At 46.1% G+C, this 21,466-nt stretch overlaps 1 long non-coding RNA gene across 1 annotated transcript in view; it reads left to right on the forward strand.

Moving 5' to 3' along the window:
* Window positions 1-21,466, forward strand: part of LOC138299529 (uncharacterized) — a 77,701-nt gene that overhangs the window by 24,614 nt on the left and 31,621 nt on the right. The window contains exons 2-3 of the long non-coding RNA XR_011204767.1: window positions 337-510; window positions 13,864-14,001. This is a non-coding gene — a long non-coding RNA (uncharacterized lncRNA). The remainder of the gene's footprint in view (window positions 1-336; window positions 511-13,863; window positions 14,002-21,466) is intronic.

Genomic DNA, 21,466 nt, shown 5'->3' on the forward strand with positions numbered 1-21,466 from the left:
TGTTGGCAGTCTTTGTTTTTTGTTCAACTTTGTGGATTCTTTTAATAGTGAATGACCAACAATAATCAGACATCACTGTTCTCCTGAGCCATTCTAGAACACGCATGGGTTAACACATCGCTTTATCACAAAAAACAAATATAATTCACCATAAAGTCGAATCAAGTTTGTAACTGGTCACAAAAGATCTTGTCGTTACGTGTAACGACGACAACAAGGATGCACTGTAGAAAACTTGACAATGTGCAGTCTAGTAGGACTGACAACCTGTGTTGAATCCAGCATGAGTTCAGTGGAAAGTAAAGCGGCTTCAGCTAACTTGGATTTTGATTACAGGCCTTTCCCAAGATGACTATTTCGACTACAGCCATCCTGCAAGATTTAGAAATCCTCTATTGAGAAAAGTGAGTGACTGGACAAGATTCACAGGATGGGAAGGTCAATGAAGGACTTCTTCCTTGTCAGATATGCCCACAGTGATGGCGCTTCCTGGTCTTTCTGTCTTATGTGGTAAGTAATTATTCCCCGTGGCTTAAAAGAGGCTAATAATGCAGATTTAGGAACTTTGGATCATATGTACTAATAATTTTCCATAGGCGCTGAATGAACCCTTTTAATACATCAGGCCCTTTCTTCTAACACAAATGAAGCAGTTTTGTAAACGTTTTCCTCCACTTTCATGAGTTCTTCTGACAGGAGTCTCCTCTGGTGTCAGGTTCCCTGTGAGTAGACTGTAGAAGGCTGGCCTGGCTTGTAGTGGGTACCAATAGTACTTACACCTTATACCAGTTATCCCTTATTAGTAGAGTGTAATAGTGTTCTAGCAGCTTAGACTGATAGTGGTAGCTATAGCAGAGCAGCCAAGGCTGAACTAGGAGACATGCAAAGCTCATGCAATACCATTTGTATCATATAGGTACTGTAGGAAGTTGGCTCTGTATATACTATTTCAAAGTAAGAAATAGTGTGCACAGAGTCCAAGGGTTCCCCTTAGAGGTAAGATAGTGGCAAAAACAGATCAGTTTTCAGTGTAGCCATTATGGTGCTGTGGAGTTCAGGGTTGACAGACTCCCAGACCATATACTCTTATGGCTACCCTGCACTTACAATGTCTAAGGTTTTGCTTAGACACTGTAGGGGCATAGTGCTCATATGCCCTCACCTGTGGTATAGTACACCCTGCCTTAGGGCTGTAAGGCCTGCTAGAGGGGTGACTTACCTATGCCACAGGCAGTGTGGGGTTGGCATGGCATTCTGAGGGGAGTGCCATGTCGACTTGGTCATTTTCTCCCCACCAGCACACACAAGCTGTGAAGCAGTGTGCATGTGCTGAGTGAGGGGTCCCTAGGGTGGCATAAGACATGCTGCAGCCTTAGAGACCTTCCCTGGCATCAGGGCCCTTGGTACCAGGAGTACCAGTTACAAGGGACTTACCTGAGTGCCAGGGTTGTGCCAATTGTGGAGACAAAGGTACAGTTTAGGGAAAGAAGACTGGTGCTGGGGCCTGGTTAGCAGGGTCCCAGCACACTTTCAAATCATAACTTAGCATCAGCAAAGGCAAAAAGTCAGGGGGTAACTATGCCAAGGAGGCATTTCCTTACACAACCCCCACCCCAAACGAAAGAGGATGAGAATAACCTTTCCCAAGAGAGTCTTTATTTTCTAAGTGGAAGAACCTGGAAAGGCCATCTGCATTGGCACGGGCAGTCCCAGGTCTGTGTTCCACTATAAAGTCCATTCCCTGTAGGGATATGGACCACCTCAACAGTTTAGGATTTTCACCTTTCATTTGCATTAGCCATCTGAGAGGTCTGTGGTCAGTCTGAACTACAAAGTGAGTACCAAAGAGGTATGGTCTCAGCTTCTTCAGGGACCAGACCACAGCAAAGGCCTCGCTCTCAATGGCACTCCAACGCTGCTCCCTGGGGAGTAAACTCCTGCTAATGAAAGCAACAGGCTGGTCAAGGCCACCATCATTTGTTTGGGACAGAACTGCCCCTATCCCATGTTCAGAGGCATCAATCTGCACAATGAACTGCTTGGAGTAATCCGGAGCTTTGAGAACTGGTGTTGTGCACATAGCTTGCTTCAGGGTGTCAGAGGCCTGTTGGCATTCTACAGTCCAGTTTACCTTCTTGGGCATTTTCTTAGAGGTGAGGTCTGTGAGGGGTATCACTATGGATCCATATCCCTTCACAAACCTCCTATAGTAACCAGTCAAGCCAAGGAATGCCCTGGCTTGAGTCTGGGTTTTTGGAGCTACCCAGTCCAGAATAGTCTGGATCTTGGGTTGGAGTGGCTGAACTTGGCCTCCACCTACAAGGTGTCCCAAGTAAACCACAGTACCCTGCCCTATCTGACATTTAGATGCCTTGATAGAGAGGCCTGCTGCTTGCAGGGCCTGCAAAACCTTCTTCAGGTGGACCAGGTGATCCTTCCAGCTGGAGCTAAAGACAGCAATATCATGAAGATAAGCTGCACTAAAGGACTCCAAGCCAGCAAGGACTTGATTTACCAACCTTTGGAAGGTGGCAGGGGCATTCTTTAAGCCAAAGGGCATCACAGTAAACTGATAGTGCCCATCAGGTGTAGAGAATGCTGTTTTCTCTTTTGCTCCTGGAGCCATTTTAATTTGCCAGTGCCCTGCTGTTAAGTCAAAGGTACTTAAGTATCTGGCAGCACCCAATTTGTAAATTAACTCATCTGCTCTTGGAATGGGATGAGCATCTGTCTTGGAGACAGAATTAAGCCCTCTGTAGTCCACATAGAACCTCATCTCTCTCTTGCCATCTTTTGTGTAAGGTTTAGGGACTAAGACCGCTGGGCTAGTCCAGGGGCTGTCAGAGTGCTCAATGACTCTCAATTCCAGCATCTTGTGGACTTCCACTTTGATGCTTTCCTTAACTTGATCAGACTGTCTAAAAATTTTGTTTTTGACAGGCATGCTGTCTCCTGTGTCCACATCATGGGCACACAGGTGTGTCTGACCAGAGGTTAGGGACAAGAGCTCAGCAAACTGTTGTAGGACTTTCCTACAGTCAGCTTGCTGTTGGCCAGAGAGGGTGTCTGAGTAGACCACTCCATCTACTGAGCCATCTTTAGGGTCAGAGGAGAGGAGATCAGGGAGAGGTTCACTCTCAGCTTCCTGGTCCTCATCTGTAACCGTTAACATGTTTACATCTGCCCTGTCATGAAAGAGTTTGAGGCGGTTCACATGGATCACCCTTTTGGGGGTCCTGCTAGTGCCTAGGTCGACCAGGTAGGTGACCTGACCCTTTCTCTCTAGCACTGGGTAAGGGCCACTCCATCTGTCCTGAAGTGCCCTGGGAGCCACAGGCTCCAGAACCCAGACTTGCTGCCCTGGCTGAAACTCAACCATAGCAGCCTTTTGGTCATAGCACATCTTCTGGAGTTGTTGGCTGGCCTCAAGGTTTTTACTTGCCTTTTCCATGTACTCTGCCATCCTGGAACGTAGGCCTAGTACATTGTCCACTAAATCTTGCTTAGGCTCATGAAGAGGTCTCTCCCAGCTGTCTTTCACAAGAGCTAGTGGTCCCCTAACAGGATGGACAAACAGAAGTTCAAAGGGGGAAAACCCTACTCCCCTCTGAGGCACCTCTCTGTGGGTGAAAAGCAGATATGGCAAGAGGACATCCCATCTTTTGAGCTTTTCAGGGAGCCCCATGATCATGCCCTTCAATGTTTTGTTAAACCTTTCAACAAGACCATTGGTTTGTGGATGGTATGGTGTAGTGAATTTGTAAGTCACCCCACACTCATTCCACATATGTTTAAGGTATGCTGGCATGAAGTTGGTACCTCTGTCAGAAACCACCTCCTTAGGAAATCCCACTCTGGTAAAGATACCAATGAGTGCTTTGGCTACTGCAGGGGCAGTAGTGGACCTAAGAGGAATTGCTTCAGGGTACCTAGTAGTATGACTAGGATATATTGATTCCCTGAGGCTGTGGGAGGTTCAAGTGGACCCACTATGTCCACTCCCACTCTTTCAAAGGGGACCCCCACCACTGGAAGTGGAATGAGGGGGGCCTTTGGATGGCCACCTGTCTTACTACTGGCTTGACAGGTGGCACAGGAGGCACAAAACTCCTTGACTTTCTGGGACATGTTGGGCCAATAGAAATGGTTGACTAACCTCTCCCATGTCTTGATTTGTCCCAAATGCCCAGCAAGTGGAATGTCATGGGCTGAGGTCAGAATGAACTCCCTAAACTCCTGAGGCATTACCAATCTCCTAGTGGCACCAGGTTTGGGATCTCTTGCCTCAGTGTAAAGGAGTCCATCTTCCCAATAGAACCTGTGGGTTCCACTGACTTTTCCTTTTGTTTCCTCAGCAGCTTGCTGCCTAAGGCCTTCCAGAGAGGGACAGGTTTCTTGCCCCTTACACAGCTGTTCCCTTGTGGGGCCTAAGACCCAGAGGGTAGAACTTCTTCCTGAGAAGAGAGGTTATTTTTCTTTTGCTGTGTTGAAACTGGTTCCCCAGTCTTCTTTCCCTTTCTCTTGGAGGGTTGGGCCATTATTCCAGACTCCAACACCTCTTTTTCACCCTGAGCCTTGCACTGTGCCCTTGTCTTGACACACACCAGTTCAGGGATACCTAGCATGGCTGCATGGGTTTTGCGTTCTACCTCAGCCCATGCTGAGGACTCCAGGTCATTTCCAAGCAGTCTACTGGGATAGCAGAGGAGACTACCACCTGTTTCAGGCCAGTGACCCCTCCCCATTCTAAAGTTACCATAGCCATGGGATGTACTTTAGTCTGATTGTCAGCGTTGGTGACTGGATAGGTTTGTCCAGACAGGTATTGTCCTGGGGAAACCAGTTTGTCTGTCACCATTGTGACACTGGCACTTGTATCCCTCAGGGCTTCTACACTAGTCCCATTAATAAAGAGTTGCTGCCTGTATTTTTGCATATTAGGGGGCCAGGCAGCTAGTGTGGCTAAGTCCACCCCATCCTCAGAGACTAATGTAGCTTCAGTGTGGACCCTGATTTGCTCTGGGCGCACAGTTGATCCCACCTGGAGACTGGCTATTCCAGTGCTAACTGGAGTAGTAGTAGAAGTGGAACCTTTCTTGGGACAGGCCTTGTCTCCAGTTTGGTGTCCCTTCTGATTACAGCTACGACACCAGGCCTTTTTGGGATCAAAGCTTTTACCCTTGTACCCAAATGAGGATTGTGAAGAGGCTTTGGACCCTCCCTCCTGAGCAGGTTTTTGGGGCCCTGTAGAAGACTCTTTACTGTTTCCCTTGGATGTCTCAACACTCTTCCCCTAAGGGGTCTTTGTGACCTCTTTCTTTTGGTCACCCCCTGTGGAAGTCTTGGTCACCCTAGTCTTGACCCAATAGTCTGCCTTCTTTCCCAATTCTTGGGGAGAAATTGGACCTTGGTCTACCATTGAAACAATTACTTAAAAGGTGTTCTTTCATAAACAGATTGTACAGCCCTTCATAATCATTTACACCACTGCCATTAATCCAACCATCTAGTGGTTTGACTGAGAAGTCAACAAAATCAACCCAGGTCTGGCTTGAGGATTTTTGAGCCCCCTGAACCTAATCCTGTACTCCTCAGTTGAGAACCCAAAGCCCTCAATCAGGGTAGCCTTCATGAGGTCATAGGATTCTGCATCTTTTCCAGAGAGTGTAAGGAGTCTATTCCTACGGTTTCCAGTGAACATTTCCCAAAGGAGAGCTCCCCAGTGAGATCTGTTTACTTTTCTGGCTGCACAAGCCCTCTCAAAAGCTGTAAACCATTTGGTGATGTCATCACCCTCTTCATATTTTGTTACAATCCCTTTGGGGATTTTTAGCATGTCAGTAGTATCTCTGACCATATTTAAGTTGCTTCCACCATTGATGGGAGCTAAGCCCATCTCTTGTCTTTCCTTTTCTATGGCTAGGAGCTGTTTCTCCAAAGCCAATCTTTTGGCCATCCTGGCTAACAGGCGGTCATCTTAATTGAGGCTGCCCTCAATGCTTCCAGAACTGTTGGACTCACCTATGAGAGAAGCAGCACCTCTGACTATCACTTGTGGAGTCAGGGTTGGAGGAACCCTGGTCTCCCTAACTAGGACTAGAGGGGTGAAATTGTCCTCCATGTCACTAGCTTCCTCCTCTGTAAGGTTACCTTCAGAGTGGTTGTCTCTAGCAAACTCTGCCAAGAGCTCCTGGAGCAGTACCTTGGTAGGGTTTGATCCAGTTTTTATCTTTTTGATTTTACAGAGAGTCCTTAACTCTAAAATCCTAAGATGCAGGTAAGGGGTGAGGTTGAGCTCCACCACCATCTCTTCTGTAGTAGACATTATGGGGGTCATTCTGACCCCGGCAGTCTCAGACCGCCGGGGCCAGGGTCAGCGGGAGCACCGCCGACAGACCGGCGGTGCCCCGCAGGGCATTCTGACCGCGGCGGTTCGGCCGCGGTCAGGCTAGGAAAACCGGCGGTCTCCCGCCGGTTTTCCGCTGCCCTACAGAATCCTCCATGGCGGCGGAGCGCGCTCCGCCGCCATGGGGATTCTGACACCCCCTACCGCCATCCTGTTCCTGGCGGGTCTCCCGCCAGGAACAGGATGGCGGTAGGGGGTGCCGCGGGGCCCCTGCAGTGCCCATGCCAATGGCATGGGCACTGCAGGGGCCCCCGTAAGAGGGCCCCACTTTGTATTTCAGTGTCTGCATTGCAGACACTGAAATACGCGACGGGTGCCACTGCACCCGTCGCACCTTCCCACTACGCCGGCTCAATTCTGAGCCGGCGTCCTCGTGGGAAGGTTGATTTGCCCTGGGCTGGCGGGCGGCCTTTTGGCGGTTGCCCGCCAGCCCAGGGCAAATCCCAAAATACCCTCAGCGGTCTTACGACCGCAGAGCGGTATTTTGGTGGGGGAAGTCTGGCGGATTAGAATGACCCCCTATTTCTCTAAAAGTTGGGATACTTTTTAAGAATCCAAAACTATCTCTAGAACTTAATCCAAACTTTTACAAAACTTTAAAACTCTAAAAGAAATGCTAACAGGGACTAACACAAGGCCCTAGTAGGACTTTTAATTTTTTTTTAAAATAGCTAAAATTTCAAAAATCAGTTTCTAATGACAATTTTTGGAATTTAGTCGTGTGATCAGGTATTGGCTGAGTAGTCCAGCAAATGCAAAGTCTTGTACCCCACCGCTGATCCACCAACATAGGAAGTTGGCTCTGTATATACTATTTCAAAGTAAGAAATAGTGTGCACAGAGTCCAAGGGTTCCCCTTAGAGGTAAGATAGTGGCAAAAAGAGATAATTCTAATGCTCTATTTTGTGGTAGTGTGGTCGAGCAGTAGGCTTATCAAAGGGTAGTGTTAAGCATTTGTTGTACACACACAGGCAATAAATGCGGAACACACACTCAAAGGCTTACTCCAGGCCAATAGGTTTTTATATAGAAACATATATTTTCTTAGTTTATTTTAAGAACCACAGGCTCAAGATGTACAAGTAATACTTTAAATGAAAGGTATTTCACTCAGGTATTCTAGGAACTTTGAATTATCACAATAGCATGTACAGTTTTGACAACAATGGCAATAAGCTATTTTAAAAGTGGACACTGCAAAAATCAACAGTGTGTGGGGGAGGTAAGTAATTGTTAAGTTCACAGGTAAGTAAAACACTTACAGGGTTCAAAGTTGGGTCCAAGGTAGCCCACCGTTGGGGGTTCAAGTCAACCCCAAAGTTACCACACCAGCAGCTCAGGGCCGGTCAGGTGCAGAGGTACAAGAGGTGCCCAAAACACAAAGGCTTCAATGGAAACAGGGGTGCCCTGGTTCCAGTCTGCCAGCATGTAAGTACCCGCGTCCTCAGAGGGCAGACTAGGGGGGTTTTGTAGGGCACCGGGGGGGACACAAGCAGGCAAAGAGAGTACACCCTCAGCGGCACAGGGGCGGCCAGGTGCAGAGTGCAAACAGGTGTTGGGTTTTGTATTAAAAGCAATGGGGAGACCCGGGGGTCTCTTCAACGATGCAGGCAGGCACAGGGGGGGATCCTCACGGTAGCCACCATCTGGGCTAGGCAGAGGGTCGCCTGGGGGTCGCTCCTGCACTGGAGTTCGGTTCCTTCAGGTCCTGGGGGCTGCGGGTGCAGTGTTGGTTGCAGGCGTCGGGTCCCTTGTTACAGGCAGTCGCGGGCAGGGGGAGCCACTGGATTTCCTCTGCAGGCATCGCTGTGGGAGCTCAGGGGGGTCAACTCTGGCTACTCATGGGCTCGCGGTCACCAGGGAGTCCTCCCTGTAGTGTTAGTTTTCCGCAGGTCGAGCCGGGGGCATCGGGTGCAGAGTGGAAAGTCTCACGCTTCCGGCGGCAAACGTGGGATCTTTAAAGTTGCCTTTTGTTGCAGAAAGTTGCAGTTTGTTGAACAGGGCCGCTGTTCTCGGGAGCTTCTTGGTCCTTTAGATGCAGGGCAGTCCTCTGAGGCTTCAGAGGTCGCTGGTCCCTGTTGGATGCGTCGCTGTTGCAGGTTTAGTCGAAGTAGGGAGACAGGCCGGGGGGGCTGGATCCAAATCAGTTGTCGTCTCCGTCTTCACTACAGGACTTCAGGTCAGCAGTCCTTCTTCTTCTTTAGGTTGCAGGAATCTATCTTCCTCGGTTCTGGGGGCCCCTAAATACTGAATTTAGCGGGGTGTTTAGGTCTGGGAAGGCAGTAGCCAATGGCTACTGTCCTTGAGGGTGGCGACACCCTCTTTGTGCCTCCTCCCTGTGGGGAGAGGGACACATCCCTAGTCCTATGGAGGATTTCTAAAAGTAAGAGTTACCTCAGCTCAGGACACCTGAGGGGCTGTCCTGACTGGTGGGTGACTCCTCCTTGTTTTTCTAATTATCTCCTCCAGCCTTGCCGCCAAAAGTGGGGGCAGTGGCCGGAGGGGCGGGCATCTCCACTAGCTGGGATGCCCTGTGGTGCTGTATCAAAGGGGGTGAGCCTTTGAGGCTCACTGCCAGGTGTTACAGTTCCTGCAGGGGGAGGTGAGAACCACCTCCACCCAGTACAGGCTTTGTTCCTGGCCAGAGAGTGACAAAGGCACTCTCCCCATGTGGCCAGCAACATGTCTGGTTTGTGGCAGGCTGGCAAAAACTAGTCAGCCCACACTGGAAGTCGGGTATGCTTTCAGGGGGCATCTCTAAGATGCCCTCTGGGTGTATTTTACAATAAAGTACACACTGGCATCAGTGTGCATTTATTGTGCTGAGAAGTTTGATACCAAACTTCCCAGTTTTCAGTGTAGCCATTATGGTGCTGTGGAGTTCGTGTTTGACAGACTCCCAGACCATATACTCTTATGGCTACCCTGCACTTACAATGTCTAAGGTTTTGCTTAGACACTGTAGGGGCATAGTGCTCATGCACATATGCCCTCACCTGTGGTATAGTGCACCCTGCCTTAGGGCTGTAAGGCCTGCTAGAGGGGTGACTTACCTATGCCACAGGCAGTGTGGGGTTGGCATGGCACTCTGAGGGGAGTGCCATGTCAACTTGGTCATTTTCTCCCCACCAGCACACACAAGCTGTGAAGCAGAGTGAGGGGTCTCTACGGTGGCATAAGACATGCTGCAGCCCTTAGAGACCTTCCCTGGCATCAGGGCCCTTGGTACCAGGGATACCAGTTACAAGGGACTTACCTGAGTGCCAGGGTTGTGCCAGTTGTGGAGACAAAGGTCCAGTTTAGGGAAAGAACACTGGTGCTGGGGCCTGGTTAGCAGGGTCCCAACACCCTTTCAAATCATAACTTAGCATCAGCAAAGGCAAAATGTCAGGGGGTAACTATGCCAAGGAGGCATTTCCTTACAGGTACTATATCATAAGAAAGACAATACTCATAGTTACTAAAAGTAAGGGTACTTTATTTTAGTGACAATGTGCCAAAAATATCTGAGAGGATATACTCCCTTAGGAGATAAGTAACATACAAAAAATATCCACAACTAACCAAATCAGGTAAGTAAAACAGTCAGAAAGTAGTTCAAACAGTGTAAAACACAATAGGATGCAATAGGCCTAGGGACAACAAACCATATACTAAGAAAGTGGAATGCTAACCACAAATGCACCCCTAGGCAAGTGTAGTGTGTAGAGGGTCGCTGGGAGTGTGAGAAAACACTAAGGGTGTAAAGGAGAACCCACCCCAGGACCCAGGAAAGCAGGAGAAAAGTACTACTATTCCCCCCAAAGCACACTAAAGTTGTGATAAAGGATTTTGCAAGGACCACAACAGACTACAAAGCACTGAAGACAGATTCCTGGACCTGAAGACCTATAAAGGAAGGGGACCAAGTCCAAGAGTCGCTAAAGTGGCTGGAGGGGGGCAGGAGCCCACTAAACCCCAGATGAAGGTGCAAAATGTCTGCCTCTGGTTGGAAGAAGATGCTGGTTTTGTACCAACCAAAGGAGGTAGGAGGTTCTGCTTTGTGCAGAAGATGTCCCATGGCATGCTGGAGGATGCAGCGTTGTTTCCTTGGCGAAATACCGGAAACAACCCTTGCTACCTGCAAGAGTCGCGATTGAAGAAAAAGGGTGCTGCCCGGGCCTAGGAAGGACCAGGATGTTGCCACTCAAGCGAGGGGACAGAGGAGGCCCTCAGCAACGTAGAGTGCCCACGGAAAGGAGTAAAGCACCCGCAGAAGTCCTTGAACACAGGTTCAATTAGAGTGAACACGGTGGTCATCTCAACACTGCAAAGAGAGGTCCCATGACACTGGAGGTCAACTCAGAGCTGAGCATCGCAGGACGGAGTGCTGGGGTCCTAGGCTCGGCAGTGCATGCAGGATTTCTTGGAAATGTGCACAGAAGCCCTTGTAGCTGCAGATCACACAGTGCACAGGATTACTGTCTGGGGAGGGGAGGCAAGAACTATCCTCATCCAAATTCGGACAGTTGGACCACTGGACCGTCTGGGTCACTTGGGTCCACCACCTGTGTTCCAGGGGCCACGCTCGTCAGGATGAGAGGAGTACCGGTGAAGCTGAAGTTTGGTGCCTGCTGGAGCAGGGGGAAGATTCCGTCGACCCACGGGAGATTTCTTCGTGGCTTCCAGTGCAGGGTGACGGCAGGCAGCCCCCAGAGCATGCACCACCAGGAAACAGTCGAGAAAGCCGGCAGGATTAGGCGCTACAATGTTGCTGGTAGTCTTCTGGCTACTTTGTTGCAGTTTTGCAGGTGTCCTGGAGCAGTCAGCGGTCGATCCTTGGCAGAAGTCGAAGAGAGAAGTGCAGAGGAGCCCTGATGGATTCTTGCAAGTCGTAATCTGAAGAGAAGCCCACAGGAGAGACCCTAAATAGCCCTCAGAGGAGGATTGACTACCTAGTCAGGTATGCACCTATCAGGAGGGGTCTCTGATGTCACCTGCTGGCACTGGCCACTCAGAAGCCTCCAGAGTGCCCTCACACCTCTGGAAACAAGATGGCAGAGGTCTGAGACACACTGGAGGAGCTCTGGGCACCACCCCTGGGGTAGTGATGGACAGGGGAGTGGTCACTCCTCTTTCCTTTGTCCAGTTTCGCGCCAGAGCAGGGACTGGGGTTCCCTAAATCGGTGTGGACTGGCTTATGCAAGGAAGGCACCATCTGTGCCCTTCAAAGCATTTCCAGAGGCTGGGGGAGGCTACCCCTCCCCAGCCTTTAACACCTATTTATAAAGGGAGAGGGTGTAACACCCTGCTCTCAGAGGAAATGCTTTGTTCTGTCTTCCTGGGACTGGGCTGCCCAGACCCCAGGAGGGCAGAACCCTGTCTGTGAGGTGGCAGCAGCTGCAGTGCCAGCCTCAGAGAGCTGGTTTGGCAGTAGTGGGGGTCCATAGTGGAGGCCCCACGATGCATGGAATTGGCTCCCCAATACCAGATTTGGAATTGGGGGGACAAGTCCATGAACTTAGACATGTTACATGGCCATATTCGGAGTTACCATTGTGAAGCTACATATAGGTATTGACCTATATGTAGTGCACGTGTGTAATGATGTCCCTGCACTCACAAAGTCCAGGGAAATCGCCCTGAACTATGTGGGGGCACCTTTGCTAGTGCAAGGGTGCCCTCGCACTTAGTAACTTTGCACCTAACCTTCAGCAAGTGAAGGTCAGACATATAGGTGACTTATAAGTTACTTAAGTGCAGTGAAAATGGCTGTGAAATAACATGTGAGTTATTTCACGCAGGCTGCAATGGCAGTCCTGTGTAAGGGTTTGTCTGAGCTCCCTATGGGTGGCAAAAGAAATGATGCAGCCCATATGGATCTCCTGGAACCCCAATGCCCTGGGTACCTAGGTATCATATACTAGGGACTTATAAGGGGGGTCCAGTATGCCAATTGAAATTGGTAAATGTAGTCACTAGCCTATAGTGACAAATTAAAAGGCAGAGAGAGCATGAGCACTGAGGTTCTGATTAGCGGAGCCTCAGTGACACAGTTAGGCACTACACAGGCATACACATTTAGGCCACAAACTAATAGCACTGGTGTCCTGGCTAGCAGGATTCCAGTGAGACAGGCAAACACATACTGACATACATGGAAAATTGGGGGTAACATGCCAAGAAAGATGGTACTTTCCTGCCTAGACCTACTGGAAGACTATGCGATCCCAGAACCCCCTACGTGAACAAGCAACATAAACTACTCATTCATGGTAACCATTTAGGGACAGGTGGGGAAGGGAGAGAATGAAGCATTGGACTGGAGTTCACTCTCGGAAGGGCTTCTGCATAGCCTGGGAGAAGTGTGGGAGACTTTAATGTTGGGAATGCCATATCTCATTTAAGTCTCTAAGGACTTGGGAAGCCACAAGCAAGAAATGCGTCTGGACAGTGGGAGTACAGAACATAGCACAACACAGACTTAGGCTAACCAATTTCAGTAGAGTATCTTGCTGTGATGAGCCCTCTACGTGGTGGGATCTCAGGAGAAGATCCCAGATTGCCACTGCAAACCAGGCCCGACATGAACTAAGAGAGCAAGTGAAACGGAGAGAATATCCAAAGGTGTCATGAACACAAGACATACAACAGTGGGAAGGAGTAAGGAATTCCTGAAGGTAAGGGAAATGAAAGTGCACAAAACGACAAACCTGTGGGATGCATAATTGAGTGTTAACTGGAACAAAACCTAGAGCTGCAATAACCACACTTTGCCAGGTGTCTGCCTCATATGTGGTGAACTTTTAAATACTGTCTGTATTCCTTGTGCCCCGGAAGTGTCTTATAACTAGCAAACAAGTACAGAGAAGAGATGTTCCGTGACATGATGAGTGGCTAGGGGCATGGATAGGTGTACACGATTACAACACCAGATCTACCAGGCTAGGTAAATTCTTCATAAACATAGTAGGACTCCTTTCACGTAACAACTGCTTATGAGACTCACCTTGACTTGGTTCTCCGTACTAAATGGACCAGTATTCAAGTGTCTGCAACAACGTATTTAAAGAACACATAAATGTATGCCATCTACTTCTGTCATTTGTTTGAAAATCAATAAATATAGTTTTTTTTTTTTAAGTGCTGTGTTAACAGTCTCAGTCTAGTGCTGAAGTACTTTCATTTTCCATCTCCTCCTCCAGAATCTCCAACCCCGAAAGGACCCACATATGTGGTATACATTTAGGATGTGACCTAGTGATTGTAAATGTTTGGATGGTAATCAACTCAATTGACGCTTTATTTTGATAATAATCTGCAAAAACTCTTTTATTGTGATTAGACTTGCAACAAATGTTGATGTGCTGACTTCTGAATCGTACAAATCTGTTGTAGCAGAACTTAGAGAGTTGTAGAAAACATGCTAAAAGGGAATGATATGTTGTTCATTCTGCACTTCTTTTGACATATTTCAGTACTGACAACTTCAGAAAAGACCATCCTTCTAGGGACCAAGAGAAGAGACCAACGAATTCTAGCATCTTCTGCCCTGAATGTCCAGTTATGGGAGTCATGGAAAGAAGTTATTAACACCTGTTGTATCTTTGTGCCTGGTAAGTGAAATGCTTCTCAGTATCACAAGTCTCTCTTTGAAGACCCATTAAGTAGTCCTTTTGAATCCCCTGTTGGACTTTGATTGATTATTTCTTCACAACATTTAAAAAATGCAAAAGGTATTTGATTTGGTTTGTTACCATTGCCAAAGTACAGGGTGGTGTTGAGGGAATCTAAGCTTCCTTCATCTGGTGTGAGAAAGCATCTTCCTTGTCTCTGTAGGTGAATAAGAAGTTACATTGTGAGATAAAAGGTGTCCATTGAGCATGTCTAACATTGACAAACGTCATAGAAGTGAGTTACAGTAAGTTCTATGCATACAGTTAGTTTATGATGTGATCCTTTCAGGTAATGTTTCCAATGAGAACATTCCTCTTTTATCATCAGTAATTTCTTATCATCAGTGGTGTGGTTATTTTGTTTTTCTGAAAGAGACCATGAGAAGTATACCACAGGATGTAAGACATTGATCTTAGAATCACATAGTATTGCTCCTATGGTAAATAATGATGCATCAGTTTCTATTGGAAAACGGAGAAGTGTTTCAGAATGTTTCAAAGTTGGTACCAAAATAAATGATGTCTCTAGTTTGTAATGCACTTGACCATGTTCCTCTCATACCAGAAGGCTATACTTCTCTAGGACAGCTGAATGATGGGGTCAATGATGGATTAAAAGTCTTGTACAGACTGCCTTAAAAAATTGAAAATCCAATGTATACATCTTTTAGTGTTGAAGGAATCGGCCATTCAAGCACTGCTTTGATGTTGGAAGAATCCATGCTGGGACCCTGTCTGGAGAGCTCAAAACCAAAAAGGACATCCTGGAAGTTTGAAACAGAGACTTCTTGATGTTTGCATAAAAGGAGGGTTTACTCTGTGCCCTTAGAGTATCTTGAATATGGCCTTGGCATTATTCCATGGTCTCAGATTAGATCAGGATGTTGTTGGCATCTCAAGATTGCTGAGCGACAGAGGACTGAGCGGTAATCTGTTCATACACTTGGAGCAGTTGATCTGGACCATGTTTGGGAGGGGCTTTGTTGCTGGATTTGGCAAGGTGGTTTCTGGTGTTATCAGTATGCATCCTGTTTGCAAGCAGTATTCTTCTCCTGAGTGTAGGTGTTGGATGTGGACTGTTTGTCTCTGAGTGAATTTGCTGACTACGGGCATGCAGCTAAAGAATGTTAACAGGATTGCAGCATCTCTGCCTCTTGTTGCTCTTTGGTGGTTGTGCATGGATGCTGATGATTTGGTTCCCGATCCTGAGAGTCTGACTATTGAATTTTGTTTTCACGTTTTAGCAACTGAGTTAGAGTCACTTCCAGGCCCGGCTTCTCCGTATAGGCGGAGGAGCGTTGCCCCCGCCAGCAGCAACTGCTGCAAAGCCTTTTACATGGAAAGGATAATATACTCTGTTTATTATGCTTCCCATGTGAAAGGGGCGGGGAATTAGGGGTGACGAGCTGAGGGGAGTGCTCAATGTGTGTTTGGCTGTCCGTCTCGGGCCGGCCAAACACGGTTGCTGGGCTGGAGAGAGCCTGCACAGGCTCCCAGTCTGCCTGGGAGTGCCATAGCTGGGCGCTCCCAGCCAATCCTGACACTGCTCTGAGCAGCGTCAGGATTGACACAGGGCAGGCTGGGAGCTTGTGCCTGCAGCAGCGACGGGAGAGGAGCGGCACGGGAGCAAAGCAGGTAAGTGGTTTTTTTTTAAATTAATTTTATCCCGCGCCCCTCCCTCTCCCCCAACACACCCTGCCCCACCAAAGCCACGCCAGCCCCTCGTGGTCACTTCAGCTTAGTACTTACATGAAACCTTTCCAGTTTAACATGGCTACCATTATGCCTTGTGATTTCTCCTCCCATCTTTCAACCTCCAATCCAATGGATCCTATCAGGATTTATAAAGCGTGGTTAATCACACGTGAGGGTATCAAGGAGCTGATGGTCTGCCGCTTCAGGTGGGTTCAGTTGAACACCCAGAAGGAGCATCCTCCACTGTTGCCTTGGTGAATGCGGGGTTTGTGAGCGAGGGAGTGCAGGTGTCTGGAGGGCTGGTGGAAGTTCAGGCGGTGGTTAATATAGGCTGGCACTTGGTTGTGCAGGGCCATGTAGGAATGGATCAGCAACTTGAATTGGCATCTCTTCTGTATGGAGGGTCAAGGATGAATTGGGGTGCGGAGTTCTGTATGGTTCGGAGTCTCTTCAGGAGGTGAGAGTAGAGTAGGGTCTGTTGCTGTAGTCCAGACATGGACTGTCATGTCAATGCAGGAGTCATTTGAAGATTTTCTGAAGCATGCAACGTGAGAGAAAGCAGGCAGAAGAAACTGCGTTGATCTGGGTTTTCATGTGCGTTTGCTGTCCAGGATTATGCTGAGGTTTCTGATATAGTCGGTGGGAGTGGGTAGGTGTCCTAGTTCCAAGGGCCACTAGGGGTCAATCCATAGGGAGGAATTGCTGAAGATCAGCACTTCTGTTTTGTCCACGTTGAGTTTCAGGCAATAGTTCTTTCATACAGTCAGCAATGCTTGTCATACATCTGCAGATGTTTGCCCTCGCAGTAAGAGGATGAGCTGGCGTGTTGTCTGCGTAGGATTTGATATTTAATCCATGGGATCTGAAGATGTTGACCAGAGGGGACATGCAGGAGTTGAACAGAGTGGGGCTGAGAGACAAGCCGTGGGGGATGTCCTTGGGCTTCTGGGTGAACGTGATAGATTGGCTCTCTGAATTCTCCCGATGAGGAAAGAGGTGAACCTACTCCTATTTAAGTGGCTCCTCAGTGTGATTCAGAGCGTCACAAAGACACTCCATGTGTGTTGCTTGCTTTGGAGCCTTCTGTCACTTCTCGGTTTTTCATCTGGACAGTGGAGTTTTATCCGGGCTGCAGTTTTCTCAATCTCCTGCTTCAACCCTAATGTATCTTTTTGAAGCAATGAATGAATGAGAACAGTAACATGCGATTTCCTGGGACCAAGAGAAGAAATTCAACTTTAAGAAATACAGCTTTAACTGGCAAAGAACAGCCACTGTTGTCATTGACAAAGCAGTGAAATGCTGCTAATGCACTGCAGAACGAAGTTGTACTTAGAATGATGAATAAATGCTGGAGCATCAACAAGATCTAAACTAACTATTTCCACATGGCCAGCCTGGGTGGTCACTAACTACTGTTGTGTTCCTCTACAAAGAGTTCCAGAAGACAATGGTGTTCCGTAAATATCCTGAACCTTCTCAGGAGTGCCTTTCATTATGACTGCAGTCTGCATTTCAGTCTGAAAGCTATGATCCAGGAAGCACCCTGAAGCCACAGAGTTTACTAAAGCCACAACAATAATCAGGCCTCCTGCAGTTCTTAGCAAGACCTGTAAATAGTATTAAGACTTGTCAGTAACAGAAAAATCAGTTAATACATTGCTTGTCACTAGTCCATTGCTGACGGACGAGCTACTCTTTCTCAACAGTGCATTAAAGACGGAGCCCTGTCTTTCTTACCTTTTTATTTTCTTCAGCCATCGAGTTCTTCTGCACTCATCTGATGTGCATAGGTTCCTCCTTATGTGGCTGTGGATTCAGATGGAACAGAAACTCAAGGGCAGTAAGAAGAACTACATCTCTGCTTTTCATGCCTTTTGTTGTGCATCAGTCTGTATTGTTAAGTCTAGTAAGGCGGTAGAAGTATTAGGCTGGTGTCACGAGCGATGGGGGTACAAGACCAGATAACAACACGATTCCCAGAGGTTTATGAAATATCAAAAAGAGAAAGCACAGAAAGAATCACAGAAGGAGAGTTTGGAGTGGTGGCTGGTACAAGAGGGACTAGGTGAATCAATCAGAGTAAAGTCCTGAAGGAAGATGGGCATTTCTAGAGACATTTAAAAAGAGGCAGTAATAGTGGCCATTTGCCTTTAAAGATTTTAGTTTCATGGTTCCTTGATTGTAATTTGACCACCATTGTTTCCCTTTATTGTACCTTTGTTTTCTCCATTTCCTCCTTGCTTCCTCCCTTCGCACAGTTCTATGGTGTGATGTGAACATTCTCCCAATTCATTTACGCTGTCATGGTAGCTTCATCAGTCCAGGCTGCTTTGCACAAGCTCCCAATTGTCTTGTTTAATAGTTAATTATCTGGCATGTGCTGCCTGAGGTATATGCTGTTTGCCAAAAAATTGCTTTAACCTGGGTGAGAAGTTGGTTACACTAAAAATGCCAAGGGCTTTGATTGAGTACAAAACGTGTCAGCCAGATAAGGGCATCTCTTGTCATGTACGAAATCACAAATGCATCTTGGCACAATGGCAAGAGAATTGCTGTGGAAAAGCTAAAAAACTGACTTTGTGCTAGGAGCAGATGAAAATGATGCAAGGCTCTCAAATTTTTCTGGAGGTGCAAGATTTAGAGCGTTATGTAGAATAAGATTTCTATCAAAACTCATGCCCGGGGGATTAGTATTTTTAGTGATATTACTATTCCTTGAGACACAAATTAAAAGAGAAGAGGTCAATATAGCTTTGTTGCGAGGTTGGTGCAGAAGAATCTTATGTTTCTTAGGGAATGCTAATGCTCACTAATAGCATAAAAGCATGAAGCTATGTTAATGCAGATCAGCCGTAAGTTAGGTGATTTAGGGCGTAAGAAACCAAATGAGGAAGCCAAAGGTCATTCAAGAAGGCATGGTGAAACCCTTAGGGGAAAAAGTGCCAAACTTACACAGCCCTAGTTAAGGGATGGTCTTCAATGCTCAGAGTGTTCAGAAAACGTTTATATGGCAGTGCCGGGAGAAGAAGACAACCTCTCAGCTATGGTTTTTACAAGTCCCAATATGCCCCAGGCAGAAATCTCAGAGATGTGGAGAGTTCAGAGTAGAGGAAAAGGAGTAGAGGATTATAGCGAAGTCAGCCACCGGGTGATTAGAGAAACTATTATTAGTCCTTCCAGGGGAAAGGTTGTAGCAAGGCTAATGAAATTTGCAAAGAAAATGAGAGAAATAATGACAGATTTGTAGGTTTTGAACATGTTTCAGGGATATGTGATAGAGTTCAGAGATTATACTTTACAAATAAAATAGACAAAGGAACAGAGTTAGAATCGGAAAAACAGATGAGTGCAGAAGTAGACTAAGTGATAGGAAAAAGAGCAATAAGGAAGGCAGAAGAGAACTGTGTCAGTTTCAAAAGCACGTTCCTTATAGCCAAGAAAAAAGACGAAGCGTGGAGACTGGTAATAAATATGAGGGAGTTGAACAAATATTTTGTGTACAAACATTTCAAAATAGCGGCGGCACATCTGTTCTGAGACTTGTTGCAGGAGAAAGATTGGTTAGTGAACTTAAAGTTAAAGGATGCTTATTTCTCAACTCCCATAGAGCAGGAAAGTCAAATCTTACAATTTCAGATGGAAGGGTCAACTTTATCAGTTGTTATGCCTTCCATTTGGTTTACGTTTGGCACCCTTGTGTTTCTCAGTGGCAATGAGGGCAGGACTTGGATTTTGAGGAAAAGAGGTTTAAAAGTGATTGTGCACTTAGACAACATTTTAATAATACATCAAGACAGATTAGAATTGATAATGAGAGTGGAATTAACAAAGAGAACTCAGGACATTTTAGGCTTTATAATAAACACAAACAATCAATCTTAAAACTGATTCAAGGTTTGATAATATTGGGCTTCAGGGTAGACTCATTGACAGTGTAGTTGGTATTAACAGAAAAGAAAAGTGAAGCCTGTGAAAAAATAATTTGTATGTATTGAAACTGAAGGAAGTGAAGTTGAATGATCTGATAAGGATAAGAAATTACTGTCCTCTTCATTTCAGGCAGTTTTTTCAGGGCTTCTTCACCACAGGGCTTTATTGTATTTAAAGACAGCAGATTTGATAAGGGGATAATGGTATGGAGCCAAAATTCTCTTGACGGGGAGGTAAAAATGATCTGTTGGCTACAGAATTTGTGGGTCTAGAAAGGAAGGTCAATATTTTAAATAAAGACAGATTTTGTTTTGGAGTCAGATCTAAATATTGGAGGATGCAGAGCATGATTGGGACATTAGGAGTTGGTCTCAAGAGAAGAAAGCACAACACATACCTTTGTTTGGAAATGAAAGTAGGTTTGTTTGCAATTAAAGGTTTTCAAGACAAGGCAAAGAATTGGTCAGTACTGTTGATGATGACCAATATAACAGCAGTTATGTATATTAACAAACTGTAACGAAGGATTTGTGACATTATTGTTTAGAGCAAAAGATAAAGTTAAGTGTGCAATATTTGCCAGGAGCAGAGAACTATTTAGTGGATTAGAACTCTCAAAATCTGAAAGATTAGTGCTATTGGAAAATACTCAGATGTTTTCAAGAAGTCAATAAGAGTTTGTGGGCCTCTGGAGGTGAATTCGTTTGCATCAAAAATAGCTTATCTATTATCGTCCAGATCGAGGCGCAGAAGCAAGAGATGCACTTAATCAGTACTGGAGAAAGCTGAAGGGTTATGCATTTCATCCTTTCTCAGTGATCTGGAGAGTATTGCTTCAGGGGAGGAGACAGTGTTGTAAGTTAATGGTAGTGAGTTAGTGTCTCCTTTTTAGACATCTCAGGCTTGGTCTTGTCTCTCATGGATTTAGCGGTAGATGAACCTTACATGATTCAGGCAACAGAAGTACTGTTAATAGGACAGGAAAGTCCTTTTATACTGTCAGGAATATTAAACCATCTTCTTTTGAAGATATCAGAAATTCTAATGAATTTTGGAAAAGGCTTCAAGTCTGCTCATTGATACCTGGGCTCCAGGAACAAACAAAAATTATAGAGGACCATAGAGAATATGGTCTGGTTTGTGCATAGAAAGGGATTTGGATCCTGTGGAGGCGGGTGAGATTATGTTGTCAATTTTTTCATTAGAACTGTTTAAAAAGGGTATGTGTTACAGAATAGATGTAACAGATTAGCAATTGCATCAGGGTATTCGATATGGGATGGTATGGGAAAACTATTGGTTTGTAGAGTGATGAAAGTAATATGTCTGAAAATATTGCCAACAGCACGGTATTGCAGCCTGTGGGATGTGAGCTTGTTTTTTCACAGTTTGTTTTTTTGGCCTTCTGATACGTTTTTAACACTTAAGAACTTAATCTGAAAATTTGCATATTTGTTATGTTTAATTTTTTTAGAGAGTCTTTAACGTTAAGTCCTTAGATATAAGAGATAGGTTATTTCAATCAAATAGAGTTTTGAGAATTGGAAAAGGACAAAGCCAATCTATTTTTTACCTCAGTTTTGAATCAAATTGAATCTTATCTGTGGTTCACTGCTTGAGAGGAGACAAAGGATACAAATCAGTTGCCGATCTCCTATGTTAAACTTTATAAGACATTTACAATAGTAAAAAATACAAGATGGATGGTCAAGGTGGTTATATGTGAGGCACGATTAAAATGGAAATATTTAACCTCATTCTGCTCATTCAGTATGAG

This window comes from Pleurodeles waltl, chromosome 6, assembly GCF_031143425.1.
Source record: "Pleurodeles waltl isolate 20211129_DDA chromosome 6, aPleWal1.hap1.20221129, whole genome shotgun sequence".
Lineage (NCBI taxonomy): Eukaryota > Metazoa > Chordata > Amphibia > Caudata > Salamandridae > Pleurodeles > Pleurodeles waltl.